A 19,344-nucleotide genomic window follows, 5' to 3' on the forward strand; every position below is an offset into this window, starting at 1 on the left:
ACACTAGAAGAAACCATCCTGAGTGAGGTACCCCAGTCACAAAAGGAGAAACATGGCATGTACTCTCTCATATATGGATTTTAGACATAGATCTGGGGAGTGCCAGCCTACAATCCCATGGCCAGAGAGTCTGGGAAACAGAAACTTCATTTAGTGGCTGATCGAAGAAGAGGCAGACTCCCTTGGTTAAGTACTGAGCTGAATTCAAGAAAGCCAGTAACAGAGAGGGAGGACTGATGATCAAAGGGATTAAGACTGGGCTGGTTTAACCCCCAGAAACAGCTGACCAGACAAAGGTTAACTCTTGAATCCCAGGCATCAGCCTGGGAATCCAGCATGGGACTGATCAAGACCCCCTGAATGTTGGTGCCAGTGAGGAGGCCTAGGGAATCTATTGAGCCTTGGGCAGCAGATCAGTACCCATCCCAAGTATACACACGGACTTTGGACTCCCATCCAACAATGTGAGGGGCACTCTCGCCCTGAACTCTTGAGGAAGGGTCTAGGCCCTGCCCTATATGAAATGACAGACTATGGACACCCCCATGGAGGGCCTCACCCTCCCTGGGTGAATGAGGGGATAATGGGGGGGGTTAGGAGGAGGGCACGAGAGGAGGGGAGGGAATGGGAGAGGGACCTGGAACTGACTTGTGAAGCAACCTCGTTTCTTATCTAAATTTAAACTGGCAAATAAAAAAAAAAAAGAATTGTGCATGCCTATGGGCTATACTGCAGCCTGAAGCCATGTTGATGTCTGGCCATACTGTTGCCGAGGACCTTTTTGATGTGTGTGACTTGTATTGCCAACTGAGGCCAGGGTGATGTTCAGGTCTGTGCTGCCATGGAGGACCATGTTTGTGCTCTATGCTGTCAGTAGAAACCATGTTGAAGCCCATGATCTATGCTCTTGCTCACTGTAAAGAGCAAGGAAGCTACTTTGGCAGTGATACTGATTACTCCAGATGCACAGATGAGAAAGTAGGACATGGAAGGCTTCTGTGACAGTCCCTACTTCCCACCCCCCCAAAAGTAACAGCCCAAGCAGGAAGCCACTGAATTTGTGGTGGTTTGAATAGGTATGACCCATATAGACTCCTGTATTTGAATGTTCAACTAATAGTAACTGGCACTATTAGGAGATATGACCTTGATGGAGGAAGAGTATCACTGTGGGGGTGGGCTTTAAGGTCTCCTATGCTCAAACTACACCCAGTGTGACTCACAATTCACTTCCCGTTGCCTCGGTATAAAGATGTAAACTTTCAGCTCCTTCTCCAGCACCATGACTCTTGCATGCTGCCATGTTTCTTGTCATGATGACAATGGACTAAACCTTTGAAACCGTAAGTCAGCTCCAATTAAATGTTTCCCTTTATAAGATTTGCTGTGGTCATGGTGACTTTTCACAGTAATAGAGACTCTAAGACAGAAGACAACTCTTAAAATGTATAAGGAAGATGCTACAGTGTAACTTTCCATAACTTATGGCTTCTGGTGGAGGTGTGGAAGAGGAAGGACTCAGTTCTATTTAAGTGGCAGGCAGCTGATAATTTGACGATAGCCAAGTGAGTAGATAGATAATACAAATGAGACTACAAATTAGACTTTTCTTCTTTCTTTTATTTTCATTTGTTTATTTTTATTTTTTGTTGTTGTGGGTAAAGTTACAGGACCAGAATGGGCAGACATGGTAAGGCTGGGAAGTGTGTCCTGAGAGTATGATGTAAATTTACCAGAGAACTGACAAATTACTATGTTTAAAAATAAAATGTATTCTTAACAGAAAAAAATCCTAGGCTAATTTTGACTGACACAAGTACAAAGTTCCTATTATTTGATCTAATGATTTGTGTTTAGATTAATTCTTGGAAAATGTATTCCCTTTAAGCCTTTTGCTTCTCTACCATCTCTTTGAAAAATCTCTGTTCTGTATATTTCTTTTTCTAGATCACATTTTCAAGTGATTTGTATTTTAAAGCATTTACATTTTATTTCTAGTTAATAGCAAATTTCAAGTCAACATAATTACTTAATTTCTAAATAATTGACCTCCAAACAACTAATTATTAATAATTTTTCATATGCATCAAAGGATTAATAGGTATGATCTTTTTCTTTTATTCTAGTACATTCTTAGCATCTTTGATAGCATTTGTTCTTTTTGACTTACATTGTAATACAATGTTTACTTTGATGTAGAAATATACTGCTACTTTATTAAGTATAGGACAATATAATCCAAAGATATTTATGATAATTAGGAATATAAAGAAACAGCATATATGGGAATTTATGTCTTATTTCTCTGAAACTAGATTGTGAGATAAATATTTTTTAAAACTATAACACCTCCAATTTATAAAGGTTAAAAGTGAATAGTATACAAGTCATGTATATTACAACATGTTAATAATTTTCTTTTTTTCTGGTGTTTGTTACTTTTTAGCTTATTTGACAGATTAAGTTGGACATTTGTAGCAAATAAATGCATATATTATATAATATTTCAATTAATAGTCTTAAACAAAATTGCAAGGAATTTCATAGCTATATTTTTTAGTTTAGAATTTCTTATTTGGAGTACAATTCACAAACAAAATATACAAACATTTATTGGTTTGGCCTCTCATTATAAGGATTTGGCTTTCATTTCTATAATATAAAATATAGAAATCACCTTCACTGTAATATGTAGTAAGAAAAGCCAGTTTTATCTGTTAGTGATTAACCATAAAGCTTCCATATGTGGTATGTCTTTGGATTTAGTTTGTCCACTGTAACTTGACCAGAGGTATAATTATACCCTTCCTGAATCAAGAAAGTCAAATAATGTCAAAAACAATCATTTTTTAAGTAGATGTTTGGAGAATTAAAAGCTGAAAAAAGGCAGGTAGTAGGATAACATGTCACTGAATTGAGCTGAAAACATCGTGCTCTTCTCAAGTAGAAGCCTGAAAGTTCTGTGATTAAATAACACTCCAGGAAATCATGGGAATACTCATGTCTTTAAAATATACATCTGTTGCCTTTTGACTGTTGTCAAAACTGATAAGATAACAATTTTTCTGAAAACACTGGCTGGTGTAGATATTACATCTTCTAACTGTCTTGGAATTTATTTACTTTCAAATACTTTATGCTATTGGAACAAGCAAACAAATGGCCCTGACCTTAGTAACAATGCTTTATGCTCATAATTTCTGTGAATGATCTTAGTAGATGTACAATACAAATATCACATTTTAAAGCAAATAATCAAAGACAGAATGAAGTCAGACAGTTACTCAGCATCACTTTTTAATATAAACAAAAAGAGAAGACACCTTTTATATATCTCTATACTTGAGAAAATCAACTGTTCTGAAAAGAAAGCTAGGATGATGGAAACTGAAGTGGAATATTAAGATAGAGGACAGTCAGTTTAAGATAAGATTGAGTTGAATACAGCTACTAGTAGAGACACCAAATTAATATGGCCAATGGGGAGCAATAAGGTCAAAGTTAATAGACAGTCATAGAATTAAGGTGTGAGGTAAGCATGGGCCACAAAATTCATAAAATAATATTTGTTTTTGTTTAACAACAACATCAGTACCACAATGTCTCTTGCCTAGGTTTGCTGGTTAAAAAAACACTTTAATATGAAATGTTTATACCTTTGCATGGATGCATCAACAAGTTTGAAGCTATGTTCTGGCATGTAATAGTGTCACCAACTATGCCTGATACTAATTTATAGCAGTAGATTACTGTAGTATTTCTACAGGAGTAACTAATTACCACTGTGGTGTTCTATATTAAATATTATATATCAAAATCACATTTCCATAAATTAACTTTTATTTAATGGCCAAGGAATAAATGCATCATACATTTGTCTGTATGCTTAAAAATTTAAGTGCATGTAGTATAATGAAGGTAGTTTCCTTTGAAAACAGACAATAACAGTATGTATGGCATAGATTATTTCTCTACAGAAAAACAATGTCAAAACATTTAAACTAATTCTTCCTAAAAGCTAGAATGATTATTTTTCATATTTGCACACAATGCACATTGATGAAATTGAACAACAAAATCAAGTCCAATCGAATCAAATATGATAAAATATAAGATTATAAAAGATTATGACTAGATCTTTCTTTTATCTCTCTCACACACATTCTCTCTCTCCTTCCTCTTCTCCTGCTGCCTCTTTTTTATGCTGTCTCTCCTGAGTTCCCAGAGACAGTTACACAAGTAGAACATTCAGTTTTAGACACTTGCCAGAAATTATCTTCACAGCAACTGTTATGAGGCCACAAATGATGTGACAGACTTTTATGATTCCCATGTGGAAGACCTCACCATCCTTGGAGAGTGAGTGGGGTGCACTGGGGGGAGCTGGCGGGGGACATGGGAGGATGGGAGGACAAAGGAATGGGGGATTGTTATGTAAAATAAGGTTTTTTCTAAAATAAATATTTTTTAAAAAAGGATGAATTCCAACTGAGTCCTGCCTGAGTTAGTTGTTCATAGACCAACCTGGACTGTAAGTTGATTCCCAGCTTTAGAGGTCTTGCCCCATTATTTGACATTCTTGACTGGAGCAGCGTATAATTATAGGCCTAATCAAGTTTCAATAGTCAGCCTTAATAAGAATCAGAAGCTTGAATTTCATTGTCAACTATCATTTCAGTTTTGTAAGGGGAATTCCAAGAATGATGTGTCCTTTATGAGTGAGTACATAGCAGTCTGAGATCTCTCTCATTCAATATGGCACTCCTATAACATATTCATAAATGTAGCAGCAGGGGCAGCATTTGTTTTATTGATACTCACTAGCCCAAACTGTATAAAATATCATTTACCCTTTTTATAATAACATATCATACATCAACACTGTAACAGTGACTACTCAAAATAATACTAAGTATAAAAAATACTTGTGGAGCACTAGGGCATCTCCTGGCCTGGGCACTGCAGGCATTTCAACTGGCTCCAGGCTCACCAAGCAAAGCCAGTCTGCTCACAGTACTGTGCCAACTCAGCTACCACCCACCTGGAGAGGGAGTGCCTCAGACCTGCCTGCACCCACCTTGAGACCCATCAGAGTATTGGACCTGCTTGCATTCACTGGAAGAGAACCTTGGACCCATACCCACCCACCAGAAGAGAAAGAGACCCCACCTCTACTCACTGGAAGAAGGGATGGGAAGATGACAATATAAGAACACATTCATATTCCAGGGGTCTTGATCAGTCTCATGCTGGCCTCTCAGCAGTCTTTCTGGGTTCCATGAGTACCCCCTTGTTCAAGTCAGCTGCTTCTAAGGGCTTCATCAGCCCAGTCTTGATGTCCTTGCCCATCACTCCTCCCTCTCTGCAACTGGGTTCCAGGAGTTCACTTCAGTGTTTAGCTGTAGGTGAATGCCTCTGCTTCCATCAGCCACTGGATGAAGGCTCTAGGATGGCACATAAGGTAGTTATCAACCTCATTATAGAGGAAAGGCATTTAAGGTAGCTTAGATTGCCAGTTGGTGTCATCCTTGTAGATCTCTGGAAATCTCCCTAGTGCCAGATCTCTCCTCAAACCTATAATTGCTCCCTCTAGGCATCTGGCAGTGGATCACTATTTATACCTGGTGTACAAATGAAATTTGGGAGCCTATTCCACAGGGAGCATTGTGCTCTGGGACTGGACACATGTGGGAGGGCCTGGACCCTGCCCAGGATGATATGACAGACTTTGGGGATCCCCCATGGAGTGTCTCACCCTCCCTGGGGAGCTGAGGGAAGATGGGATCTGGGACAAGTGGGGTCAGGGAACGAGGGGAGGGAGAGGGACCTGGGATTGACATATGAAACTGGCATGCTGCTGATTTTAAAAAAAAGAACCCATTCAACAACAGGAAAAAAATATGTCACCACCAGTCTAGGGACTCTACACCAGCAAGACCTGAACATCCCAACAAGATGAAGCAGAAGAGAATGACGTTAAAAAGAACTTCATGAGGGATCCAGGTAAACAAGGCCCCCGCATCCCAGCATGCCTTCCAGTGACTGGGGATGGCCAAAGAGCTTCCCATCCCAGCAGCAGCCAAGCACCCCAGATCTGAGGTCTTCTCTTCCACCAAGGAGACCAGGGGACCAGCTAGTCCGGAGGGACCAGGCAAAACATGCCCTGCTTCCAGGCCTGCATTCCAGTGCCTGGGAACTGCCACAGAGCTTCCCATCCCAGCGGGAGCCATGCATCCCAGATCCCAAGACTTCTCTTCCACCAAAGGGACCAGGGGACTAGGTGGGAGGCTAAGCACCCCAGATTCCTGATCTTCTTCTCCACCCATGGGACCAGAACTAGGATGAGGAATAGAAAAACTACCAGATTATTGGATTTGCTAGCACCCACTGAAAGGGAACTCTGGTCCACTAACCACCAGACCAGAAAGGGGCTCTTTCTGCACCCACTAGAAGAAGAGATGGGAAAGAGACAATACAAAAACACACTCAGCAACAGAAAAACAAAATGACACCGCCAGATTCTAGAGATTGCACACCAGCAAGACTCCAACATTCCAATACAAATGAAGCAGAAGAGAATGACCTTAAAACCCCCTTCATGAAAATGATAGAGGCCCTAAAAGAGAATATAGGAAAATCCCTCAAAGAAATGGACGAAAAAACAAACCAAAAAATGCAAGACATGGACAAAAAAAAAACAAAAAATGCAAGAAATATAAGAAAAACAAATCAAAAAATGCAAGAAATGGAAAAAAACAAAAAAGGCAGGAAATGGAAGAAAAAATGAACCAAAAAATGCAAGAAATGGAAGAAACAACAAACCAAAAAATTCATAAAATGCAACAAATGGACGAAAAAATAAACCAAAAATTATAAGAAACAACTCCAACAGTGCAAGGGTTGAAAACTGAAATAGAGACAATAAAAAATACAATCTGAAGAAAGGCTGGAAATAGAAAAGATGGGCAAATGGTCAGGTACTACCAAAAAAAGCATTAACAACAGAATACAAGAGATGAAAGAGAGAATCTCAGGTGTTGAAGATACACTAGGAGAAATGGATTCATCAACCAAAGAAAATCTTAAATCCAACAAATCCTTAATACAAAACATCCAGGAAATATGGGACACCATGAAAAGACCAAACCTAAGAATAATAGGTATAGAAGAAGGTGAAGAAAACCACCTTAAAGAGGCAGAAAACATATTCAACAAAATCACAGAAGAAAACTTTCCCAACCTAAAGAAAGAAAGACATGCCAATGAAGGTACAAAAAAGCCCCTCGCCACAAAATAATCAAGATCCCAAAAACACAGAATAAAGAAAGAACATTAAGAGCAGCTAAGGAAACAGGTCAAGTAACATATGAAGGCAAACCTTATTTCTCCATGAAAACTCTGAAAGCCAGAAGGTCCTGGAGAGATATTCTACCAACACTAAGAGACCATGGATGCCAGCCCAGACTACTATTCCTGGCAAAGTTCTCAATTACTATAGATGGAGAAAACAAGATATTCCATGACAAAACTAGATTCGAGTAATATATATCCACTAACCCAGCCCTACAGACAGTTCTGGAAGGAAAGCTCCAACCCAAGGAAGTTAACTACAACCAGAAAAACATAGGCATTAGATAATCTCACTTTACCAATGTAGGAGAGATCCTCTATGGTGCCATTAATCATGTGACTTACTAGAGGCACATACGGATGAGGTAATAAAAGGGCGGTTTACCACACCACTAACCACACCCACTTTAATCATGACTAAAGACATATACGGCCGGACATAAAGACATATACGTACGTAGGCGGTGAACTATGTCACTAGCCAGGCCCACTTTCGGGCATGGCTAGGGGGCGTTACGGGGGAAGGCATAAAAGCCAGCACACAGGAAGTCTCGCTCTCTTTTCCCAGAGTTCGGCTTCCAGTTCGGCAGCGGGAAAACTACTTGGCTCATCTGGGTTACTTGTTTGGTATCTTGTGAGTAATTTCTACAATAAATACTTAGTTTTACTTTCAGTAATTGTGTCGATTATCGTTACAGCGTCCTTTGGAGCCACATACCAACAGCCAAACGAATAAAGGGGTGGGATTCTACACATAATTCCAACAACAACAACCATTCCAAATCAAACAAGAATGAGCAATCAATGGTCATTAATATCCCTCAAGATTAATGGCCTTAACTCACCCATAAAAAGACACAGGCTAACAGAATGGATTCGAGGACAGAACCCATTCTTCTGCTGCATACAAGAAACAAATCTCATTCTCAAAGACAGACATTACCTGAGAGATAAAGGTTGTGAAAAGATTTTCCAATCAAATGGACCCAAGAAACAAGCAGGGGTAGCAATTCTAACATGTAACAATTTAGACTTTAAAATAAAATTGATCAAAGGAGGTGAAGGAAGTCATTACATACTCATTACAGGCAAAATCCACCAAGATGAAGATTCTATTCTGAACACCTATGCCCCAAATTCAAAGGCATTCACATTAGTAAAAAAACATTACTAAAACTTAAAGTACATATAAAGCCCCACACACTTATAGTGGGAGATTTCAACACACCACTCTCACCACTAGACAGGAATACCAGACAGAAACTCAACAAAACTGGGATTAACAGACATCTATAGAACATTTCATCCACATAAAAAAGAATATACTTTCTTCTCACCACCACATGGAACCATCTCAAAAACCGACCACATACTTGGCAACATATCAAACCTCAGCAGCTACAAAAAAATTGGAATAACTCCTTGCATCTTATCAGACCACCATGCTTTAAAACTAGAATTCATCAACAACACAAACTGCAGAAAACCTACAAACTCATGGAAATTGAATAATGCACAACTGTACTATTCCTGGGTCAAAGAAGAAATAAAAAAAGAAATTAAAGATTTCCTAGAATTCAATGAGAATGAAGACACAACATACCCAAACCTACGGGACATTTTGAAAGCACTGCTACGGGGGAAACTGGAGACTAGTTATACAAGAGAATTAACAACACAGCTGAAAGCTCTAGAACACAGAGAAGCAAACTCCCCCAAGAGGAGTAGACACCAGGAACTAATCAAATTGAGGGCTGAAATCAATAAAGTAGAAACTAGGAAAACAATACAAAGAATCAATGCAACGAAGAGTTGGTTCTTTGAGAAAATCAACAAGATAGACAAACCTTTGTCTAAACTTACCAAACAGCAGAGAGTGAACATGCAAATTAACAAAATCAGAAATGAAAAGGGGGACATAAGAACAGATTCTGAGGAAATTCAGAAAATCATCAGGTCATACTTTGAAAATCTCCACAAAATTCGAAAATTTAAAGGATTTGGATGAATTCCTGGATTGCCAAAATTAAATCAAGGACAGATAAGCAAATTAAATAGACCTATAACCCCTATGGAAATAGAAGCAGTCATCAAAAGTCTCCCAATCAAAAAAAGCCCAGGTCCAGATGGCCTCAGTCCAGAATTCTACAAGAAATTCAAAGAACAGCTTATACCAATTCTTCTCAGAGTATTCCATGCAATAGAAGCAGAAGGGTCTTTGCCAAATTCTTTCTATGAAGCTTCAATAACTTTGATCCTTAGCTACACAAAGACACAACTAAGAAAGAGAACTTCAGACCAATATCCCTCATGAACATTGATGCAAAAATACTCAATAAAATACTGGCAAATTGGATCCAAGAACACATCAAAACAATCATTCACCACGTTCAAGTAGGTTTCATCCCAGGGTTGCAGGGATGGTTCAACATACGAAAATCCATCAATGTAATCTACCATATAAACAAGCTGAAAAACAAAAATCACATGATCATCTCACTAGATGCTGAAAAAACCTTTGACAAAATCCAACACCCCTTCATGATAAAGGTCTTGGAGAGATCTAGGAAAACAGGAACATACCTAAACATAATAAAAGCTATATACAGCAAACCAACGGCCAACATCAAACTAAATGGACAGAAACTCAACGCAATTCCACTAAAATCAGGAACAAGACAAGGCAGTCCACTCTTTCCATACCTTTTCAATATTGTACTTGAAGTTCTAGCCCGAGCCATATGACAACAAAATGACAGCAAAAGGAGATTAAGGGAATACAAATTGGAAAGAAACAGGTCAAAATTTCACTATTTGCAGATGATATGATAGTTTACATAAACCCAAAGAACTCTTACTGATGATTAACACCTTCAACAAAGTGGCAAGCTAAAGATCAACTCAAGAAAATCAGTAGTCCTACTATGTACAGATGATTAAAGGACTGAGTAAGAAATCTGAGAAATATCCCCCTTTACAATTGCCATAAAAAACATAAAAGACCTTGGGGTAATGCTAACCAAACAAGTGAAAGACCTGTATCTCAAAAACTTTGAATCTTTAAAGAAAGAAATTAAAGAAGCCCCCAGAAAATGGAAAGATCTCCCATGCTCTTGGATAGGTAGGATCAAAGAAGAAAAAATGGCAAGCCTGCCAAAAGCAATCTACAGATTCAATGCAATCCCCATTAAAATACAAGCACAATTCTTCACAGACCTTGAAAGAACAATAATCTATTTTTTATGAAAAAACAAAAGACCCAGGATAGCCAAAACAATCCTGTTCAACAAGGCAACGTCCAGAGGTATCACCATCCCTGATCTCAAGTTCTATTATACAGCTATAGTCCTGAAAACAGCTTGTTATTGGCACAAAAATAGACAGGTAGACCAATGGAATTGAACTGAAAACCCTGATATTAACCCACACATGTATGAACATCTGATCTTTGACAAATAAATTAAAAATATACAATGGAAAAAAGAAAGCATCTTCAACAAATGGTGCTGGCATAACTGGATGCTGGCATGTAGAAGAATGTGGATCGATCCATGTCTATCACCATGCACAAAACATAAATCAAAATGGATCCAAGACCTCAATATAAATCCAGCCACACTGAACCTCTTAGAAGAGAATGTGGGTGGTACCCTTGAATGAATTGGTACAGGAGACAGCTTCCTGAACATAACACCAGTAGCACAGACAGTGAGATCAACAATTAATAAATGGGACCTCCTAAAACTGAGAAGCTTCTGTAAGGCAAAGGACACAGTCAGCAAGACAAAAAGGCAGCCCACAGAATGGGAATAGATATTCACTATCCCCACATCTGACAGATGGCTGATCTCCAAAATTTACAAAGAACGCAAGAAGCAAATCTTCAAAACACCAAAGGATGCAATTAAAATGTGGGCTACAGAACTAAATAGAGAATTTTCAAAAAAGGATTCTAAAATGGCTGATAGATGCTTAAGAAAGTGCTCACCATCCTTAGCCATCAGGGAAATGCAAATCAAAAAAAGTCTAAGATACCATCTCATTCCTGTCAGAATGGCTAAAATCAGAAACATCAACGACAATTTATGCTGGAGAGGATGTGGTGAATGGGGAACACTCCTCCACTGCTGGTGGGAGTGACGACTTGTACATCCACTTTGGAAATCAGTATGGAGATTCCTCGGAAAAATGGGAATAAACCTTCCACAAGACCCAGCAATTCCACTCTTAGGCATATAGCCAAAAGATGCCCATTCATACAACAAGGATGTTTGTACCCCTATGTTCATAGCAACATTATTTGTAATAGCCAGAATTTGGAAGCAACCTAGATGCCCCTCACCCAAAGAGTAGATAGAGAAAATGTGGTACGTTTACACAATGGAGTACTATTCAGCAGAAAAAAAATGGGATTCTGAAATTTGCTGGCAAATGGATGGCACTAGAAGAAACCATCCTGAGCGAGGTCTCCCAGTCACAAAAAGAGAAACATGGCATGTACTCTCTCATATATGGATTTTAGACATAGATCTCGGGAGTCCCAGCCTACAATTCTAGGGCCAGAGTGTCTGGGAAACAGAACCTTCATTCAGTGGCTGATAGAAGCAGCGGTAGACTCCCACAGCTAAGCACTGAGCTGAACTCAAGAAATTCAATGACAGAGAGGGAGGACTAATGACCAAAGGGATTAAGACTGGTCTGGTTTAACCCCCAGAAACAGCTTACCTGACAAGGGTTAGCTCTTGAGTCCCAGGCTGATGCCTGGGAATCCAGCATGGGACTGATTAAGACCTCCTGAATGTGGGTGTCAGTGAGGAGGCCTAGGTAATCTATTGAGCCTTGGGTAGTAGATCAGTATTTATCCTGGCTATATAAATGGATTTTGGACTCCCATCCAAAAATGAGAGATGCACTCTCACCCTGAACTCTTGGAGGAGGGTCTAGGCCCTGCTCTTGAGGAAATAACAAACTATGGACACCCCCATGGATGGCCTCACCATCCCTGGAGAAATGAGGGAATATCGGGGGGGGCGGTGTTAGTGGGGGGGCACAGGAGGAGGGGAGGGAAACCGAGAGGGACCTGGAATTTACATGTGAAGCAACATTGTTTCTAATTTAAATTTAAAATATTTATTCATGAAGATGATAGAGACCCTAAAATAGGAAATGGGAAATTCCTTTAAAGAAATGGGAGAAAAAACAAACCAAAAATTGCCAGGAACAATTCAAACCGTGCAATGTTTGAAAACTGAAATAGAGACAAAGAAAGATCATGAACTACAGATGCAAGCATAATGAACAGAATACAAGAGTTGCAAGAGAGAATCTCAGGAGAAATAGATACATTTCATAATAAATCTCAGGAGAAATAGAATCAACGACCAAAGAAATTCTTAAGTCCATCAAATCCCTTATGCAAATTATCCAGGAAATATGGGACACCATTTAAAGGCCTACCCTAAGAAAAATATGTATAGAAGAAGGTGAAGAAAGCCAACTCAAAGGTACAGAAAACATATTCAACAACCATAGTAGAAAACTTTCCTAACCTAAAGAAAGACATGCCAATGAAAGTTCAAGAAGCCCACAGAACACCAGATAGAATTAATCACAAAGAAAAATCCCTTGACACATAATAATTAAAACAACAAAATACAGAATAAAGAAAGAATATTAAGAACAACAAATGAAAAAGGCCAAGTAATGTATAAAGGCAAACCTATCAGAATCACGCCTGGATTCTCCATGGAAACTATGAAAGTCAGAAGGTCCTGCATAGATATTCTACAAACACTAAGAGACCATGAATGCCAGCCCACACTACTATACCCACCAAAGCTTTCAATTATTATAGATGGAGAAAAGAAGGTATTCATTCCATAACAAAACCAGGTTTACACAATACATATCCACAAATCCAGCCATACAGAAAGTACTGGAAGGAAAACTCCAACCTAAGGAAGTTAAATACACTAACACAAAAACAGGCAATAGATAATCCCACTTTACCAAAAGCCAAAAGAAAAGCAGGGTAAATCCACAAATAATAACACTACCACATACAAATAAAAAACAAACAAGAATTAGCATTCAATGGTCCTTAATTTCCTTCAATATTAATGGGCTTAATTTGCCTATAAAAAGACACAGGCTAACAGAATTGATAGGAAGACAGAATCCATCCTTCTGCTGCATACAAGAAACATACCTCAACTTCAAAAACAGACATTACATCAGAGTAAAGGGTTGAGATAAGATTTCCCAAACAAATGGACCCAAGAAACAACTTTGTGTAGCTATCCTAACAAATTAGACTTCAAGCTAAAATCAATCAAAACAAATGCAGATGGTCATTTCATATCATTTACGGGAAATATCCATCAGGAAGAAGTCTCAATTCTGAACACCTATGCCCCAAATACAAAGACACAGAATTTCCTAAAAGAAACATTACTAAAACTCAAATCACACATAAGACCTCACATATTTATAGTGGGAGACTTCAGCACCCCACTCTCATCACTAGACAGGAGCACCAGACAGACAGAAACTTAACAAAAAAAAAAAGGAACTAACAGAAGTTATGATCCAAATGGGTTTAACAGACATCTATAGACCATTCCATCCAAACAAAAAAGAATATACCTTCTTCCCAGTGCCACATGGGACTTTCTCTAAAATTGACTGCATTCTCGGCAACAAAGCATACCTCAAAATATAAGAAAAATTGGAATAACTCCTTGTATCTTAACAGACCACTATGTTTTAAAGTTAGAATTCAACAACAAGAAAAAATGCAAAAATCCTACAAACTCTTAGAAATTGAAAAATGCACAATTGGACCATTTCTGAGTCAAGGAAGAAATAAAGAAATAAATTAAAGAGTTCCTAGAATTCAATGAAAATGAAGACACAACATACCCACACTTATGGAAGACTTCGAAGGCAGTACTAAGAGGAAAGTTCATAGCATTGTATTCTCATGAAGAAACTGGAGAATAGTCACACTAGAAAATTAACAGCACAACTGAAAGCTCTAAAACAAAAAGAAACAAAATCACCCAGGAGATGTAGATGCTAGGAAATAATCAAACTGTGGGCTGAAATCAATAAAGTAGTAACAAAGAAAACAATACAAAGAATCAATGTAGCAAAGAGTTGGTTCTTGGGGGGGCCGGGGGATGATAGACAAACATTTATCCATACTAACTAAAAGGCAGAGAGAGAACATGCAAATGAACAAAATCAGGAAAGAAAAGGGGGAAATAAAATGGACACTGAGGAAATCCAGATAATCTTCAGATTACGTTGAAAACCTGTACTCCTCAATATTGGAAAATGTAAAGGAAATGGATGAATTTCTGGATAGATATCACCTATGAAAACTAAATCAAGAACAGATAAGCAATTTAATCAGACCAATAACCCCAGTGAACTAAAAGCAGTCATAAAAAGTCTCCCAACCAAAAAAGCCCAGGTCCAGATGACTTCAGTGCAGACTTCTACCAGAAATTCAAAGAGCTAATACTAATTAATACTCCTCAAAGTGTTCCACACAGTAGAAGCAGAAGATTCATTACAAAATTCTTTTTGTAGCTACAATTACTTTGGCACCCAAATCACACAAAGACACAATTAAGAAAAAGAATCATAAATCAGTATCACTGATGAACATTGATGCAAAATTATTCAATAAAACACTGGCAAATAGAACCCAAGAACATATCAGAGAAATCATCCACCATGATCAAGTAGGCTTCATCCCAGTGATGATTCAATATAAAATCTATCATTGTAATACATCATATAAACAAGCTATAAAATAAAAACCACATGATCAATTCCCTAGATCCTGAAAAAGCCTTTGACAAAATCCAACACCTCTTCATGATAAAGGTCCTGCAGAGAACAGAGATAACAGGAACATATCGAAACATAATTAAAACAATATACAGTAAACCAGCAGCCAACCTTAAACTAAATGGAGAGAAACTCAAGGAGAACAGAAAAGGTTGTCCACTATCTCTATATCTCTTCGATATTGTAGTTGAAGTTCTAGCTATAGAAATAAGACAACAAAAGGAGATCAATGGGATACAAATTGGAGAGGAAGAAGTCACCACCTTTCACTATTTGCAGATGTTAGGGTAGTTTACATAAGAGACCTGAAAAGCTTTACACAGGAACTCCTATAGCTGATGAACACTTTCAGATTAACTAAAAAACAAATCAGAAACCCTACAATATACAGATGATAAGTGGTTTGAAAAAGAAATCAGAGAAATATCACACTTTACAATAGCCATAAACAACATAAAGCATCTTGGGGTAACACTAACCAAACAAGTGAAAGACCTGTATAGCAAGACCTTTGAATCTTTAAAGAAAGAAATAGAAGATACCAGAAAATGGAAACATCTCCCATACTCTTGCATAGGTAAGAAAAAACGTAGTAAACATGGCAATCTTACCAAAAGAAATCTACAGATTCAATGCAACCCCCATCGAAATACCGGCACAATTTTTAACAGACCTTGCAAGGACAATAGTCAACTTTATATTGAAAAACAAAAGACCCAGGATAGCCAAAACAACCATGTACAATAAAGGAACTTCTGGAGCAATCAGTATCCCTGACTTCAAGATCTATTATAGAGCTATAATACTGAAAATAGCATGATTTTTGCACAAAAGGAGACAGGTAGACCAATGAAATCAATTTGAAAAACCTGATATTAACTCACACATTTATGAACACTTGATTTTTGACAAAGAAGCTAAAATTATACAATGGAAAAAAGAAAACATCTTCAAAAAAATGACGCTGGTATAACTGGATGCTGGTATGTAGAAGACTGCAGATAGATCCATGTCTATCGCCATGCACAAAACTTAAGTCCAAATGGATCAAAGACTTCAACATAAATCCAGCCAGACTGAACCTGTTAGAAGAGAACGTTGGAGGTACTCTTGAATGATTTGGTACAGGAGACCGCTTCCTGAGCAAAACACCAGTAGTAGAGATATTGAGATCAACAATTAATAAATGAGACCTCCTGAAACTGAGAAGCTTCTGTAAGGCAAAAGACACAGTCAAAAGAAAGTCAGCCTATAAAATGGGAAAAGATATTCACTAACCCCACATCTGACAGAGGGCTGATCTCCAAGATTTACAAAGAACACAAGAAGCAAGTCTCTAAAACACCAAAGGATCCAATTAAAAAGTGGGATGCAGAACTAAATAGAAAATTCTCAATAGAGGAGTCTGAAATGGCTGAGAGGCACTTGAGAAAGTGCTCAACATCCTTAGCCATCAGGAAAATGCAAATCAAAACAACTCTGAGATATCATCTCATTCCTGTCAGAATGGCTAAAATCAAAAACACCAAACAGTTTATGCTGGAGAGGATGTGGAGAAAGGGGAACACTCTTCCCGTGGTGGTTGGAGTGCTAACTTGTGCAGCCACTTTGTAAATCAGTATTCATATTCCTCAGGAAAATGGAAATCAGTCTACCACAAGATTAAACATTTCCACTCGTAGTCATATAGCCAAACAATGTGGATTCATACAAGAAGGAGATATATCCACTATATTAATAGCAACATTGTAATAGCCTGAACCTGGAAACAACCTAGATGTTCCTCAACTGAAGATTTGATGGAGAAGATGTGGACATTTTCACAATGGAGTACCATTCAGTAGAAAAAAATAGAATCTTGAAATTCACAGGCAAATTGATGGCACTTGAAGAAATCATCCTGAGTGAGGTAACCCAGTCACACAAAGACAAACATGGTATGTACTCACTCATATATGGAATTTATACATGGAGTAGGGGATTGCCAGCCTATAATACCACTACCGGAGACTCTGGGATACAGGGAGCACCCTAAGACAGATATGCTTGGTACCCTGGAGAAAGGGAATGGGACAGAATATCCTGAGCATATTGGGAGCATGGGGAGAAGAGAGAGGGAGGTGGGAGAAAGACAGGTAGAGAAGAGCAGGGGAGAGGATGACATGGGAGAGCAGGAAGGTTGAGTCAGGGGAAGAATAGAGGAGAGAAGGATGAGACAAACCATAATAGGGGGAGTCATTACAAGTGTGAGGTGTGATCTGGCACTAGTGAGATTTCCAGAGGTCTACAGAGATGATACCAACTGTCATTCTAAGCAATAGTGGAGAGGCTACCTTAAATGCCCTTTCCTGATAATGAGATTGATGACTACCTAATGTGCCATCCTAGAGCCTTCATCAAGTAGCTGATGGAAGCAGAGGCAGACACCCACAGCTAAACACTGAGCTGAACTCCTGGAACCCAGTTGCAGATAGGGAGGATTGATAAGCAAAAGGGTCAAGACTGGGCTGGTGAAGCCCACAGAAACAGGTGAACTGAACAAGGGGGAGCTCTTGGAACCCAGACTGATGGCTGGGAGGCCAGCATGGGACTGATCCTAAATTTGGGTGTTGGTGAGGAGGCCTTGGCAATCTATGGGGACTAGGTTAATAGATCAGTATTTATCCCTTGCATATGAATGGATTATGGGAGTCCCATTCCACATGGAGGAATGCTCTCTCAGTCTGGAAACATTGGGTAGGGCCTCACCCTCCCTGGGGAGTAGAGTGCAGATTGGTTCAGGGTAGGGTGTGTTGGTGGGGAGTCGGGGAGTTGGGGAGGGAAAGGGAGTCAGGATTCACGTGTAAAGCATGCTTGTTTCTTTTTCTGTTTGTTTGTTTGTTTTGTTTTGTTTTTTTTTTTTCGAGACAGGGTTTCTCTGTGGCTTTGGAGGCTGTCCTGGAACTGGCTATGTAGACCAGGCTGGCCTTGAACTCACAGAGATCCACCTGCCTCTGCCTCCCAAGTGCTGGGATTAAAAGCTTGCGACACCAACGCCCGGCGCATGCTTGTTTCTAACTTAAATTTTTTTTAAAAAATTAAATGCTTGCGGATTAATGTTTACCTTTAATAATTTGGGACTTTGTTTAAAAAAATGACAAACTGAAAGAAGCCATTTTGCAATCTTTCCAATAATTGCATTGCTACACTTGAATCTTGCTGTATAGAATCCACTTTGTTTTATCCATAGAACAAAAGTATGGGACTGCCTGGGTGGTACTATACATTACTGTCTACAATCTTCTTCTCAACTGGCACATCACATGAGACACCAACGAGTTCTCGAAGAGTTTGTCTGAAGACAGAGGACAGTAGTGTATGAAAAAATATTTGTTGAAATACATTATTATTGTTATATATATATATTTTTTTTTTTTGGTTTTTCGAGACAGGGTTTCTCTGTGGCTTTGGAGGCTGTCCTGGAACTAGCTCTTGTAGACCAGGCTGGCCTCGAACTCACAGAGATCTGCCTGCCTCTGCCTCCCAAGTGCTGGGATTAAAGGCATGTGCCACCAACGCCCGGCCTGTTATATATATTATTGTTATTAGTTTAGTATTAGCTTTTTATAATACTAGTGTCATGAAGGAGCCTACTAAAAATATTACTTTTGTTTGGCAATAAACATGTTGATAAATCCTTGTTTAAATATTGTCAGATTTACTCATTACCTCTGCAGCTGGAATGCAAAAAACAATGTACACATTCAGTGTTCTTATGGACTTCCCTTTTAAAGAGGTCCTACCCACCCTCCTTCCCCCCCCCCTCTTCTTATGATCCTATCTCCAGAGACTTGTCTCCCCTTATTCTCCTCTTTTTCCATTCCCTTTCCCCTAATAAAAACCCAAACCCTTCCATGTGAGCTCTGTCACATGGTATCTTTCTCTCTTGTGCTGCTTTTTAAAATTTCAAAAAAACAAAAATTCAGAAAAGGAAAAATCCAACCAAATATTAGGTTTAAAGCAGTCATTAGTCTGATGGGAAACAAGACTGACCAGAAGAGAGGACAAAATTAGGATGGGTTCTTGAACTAAATTTAATGGTAATCTTAACATTATTTCTACTTTGAAATGTATTATTTTTAAATGTAAGGTCAT

This window comes from Mesocricetus auratus, unplaced genomic scaffold (genome assembly GCF_017639785.1).
Source record: "Mesocricetus auratus isolate SY011 unplaced genomic scaffold, BCM_Maur_2.0 Super-Scaffold_100004, whole genome shotgun sequence".
Taxonomy (NCBI): Eukaryota; Metazoa; Chordata; class Mammalia; order Rodentia; family Cricetidae; genus Mesocricetus; species Mesocricetus auratus.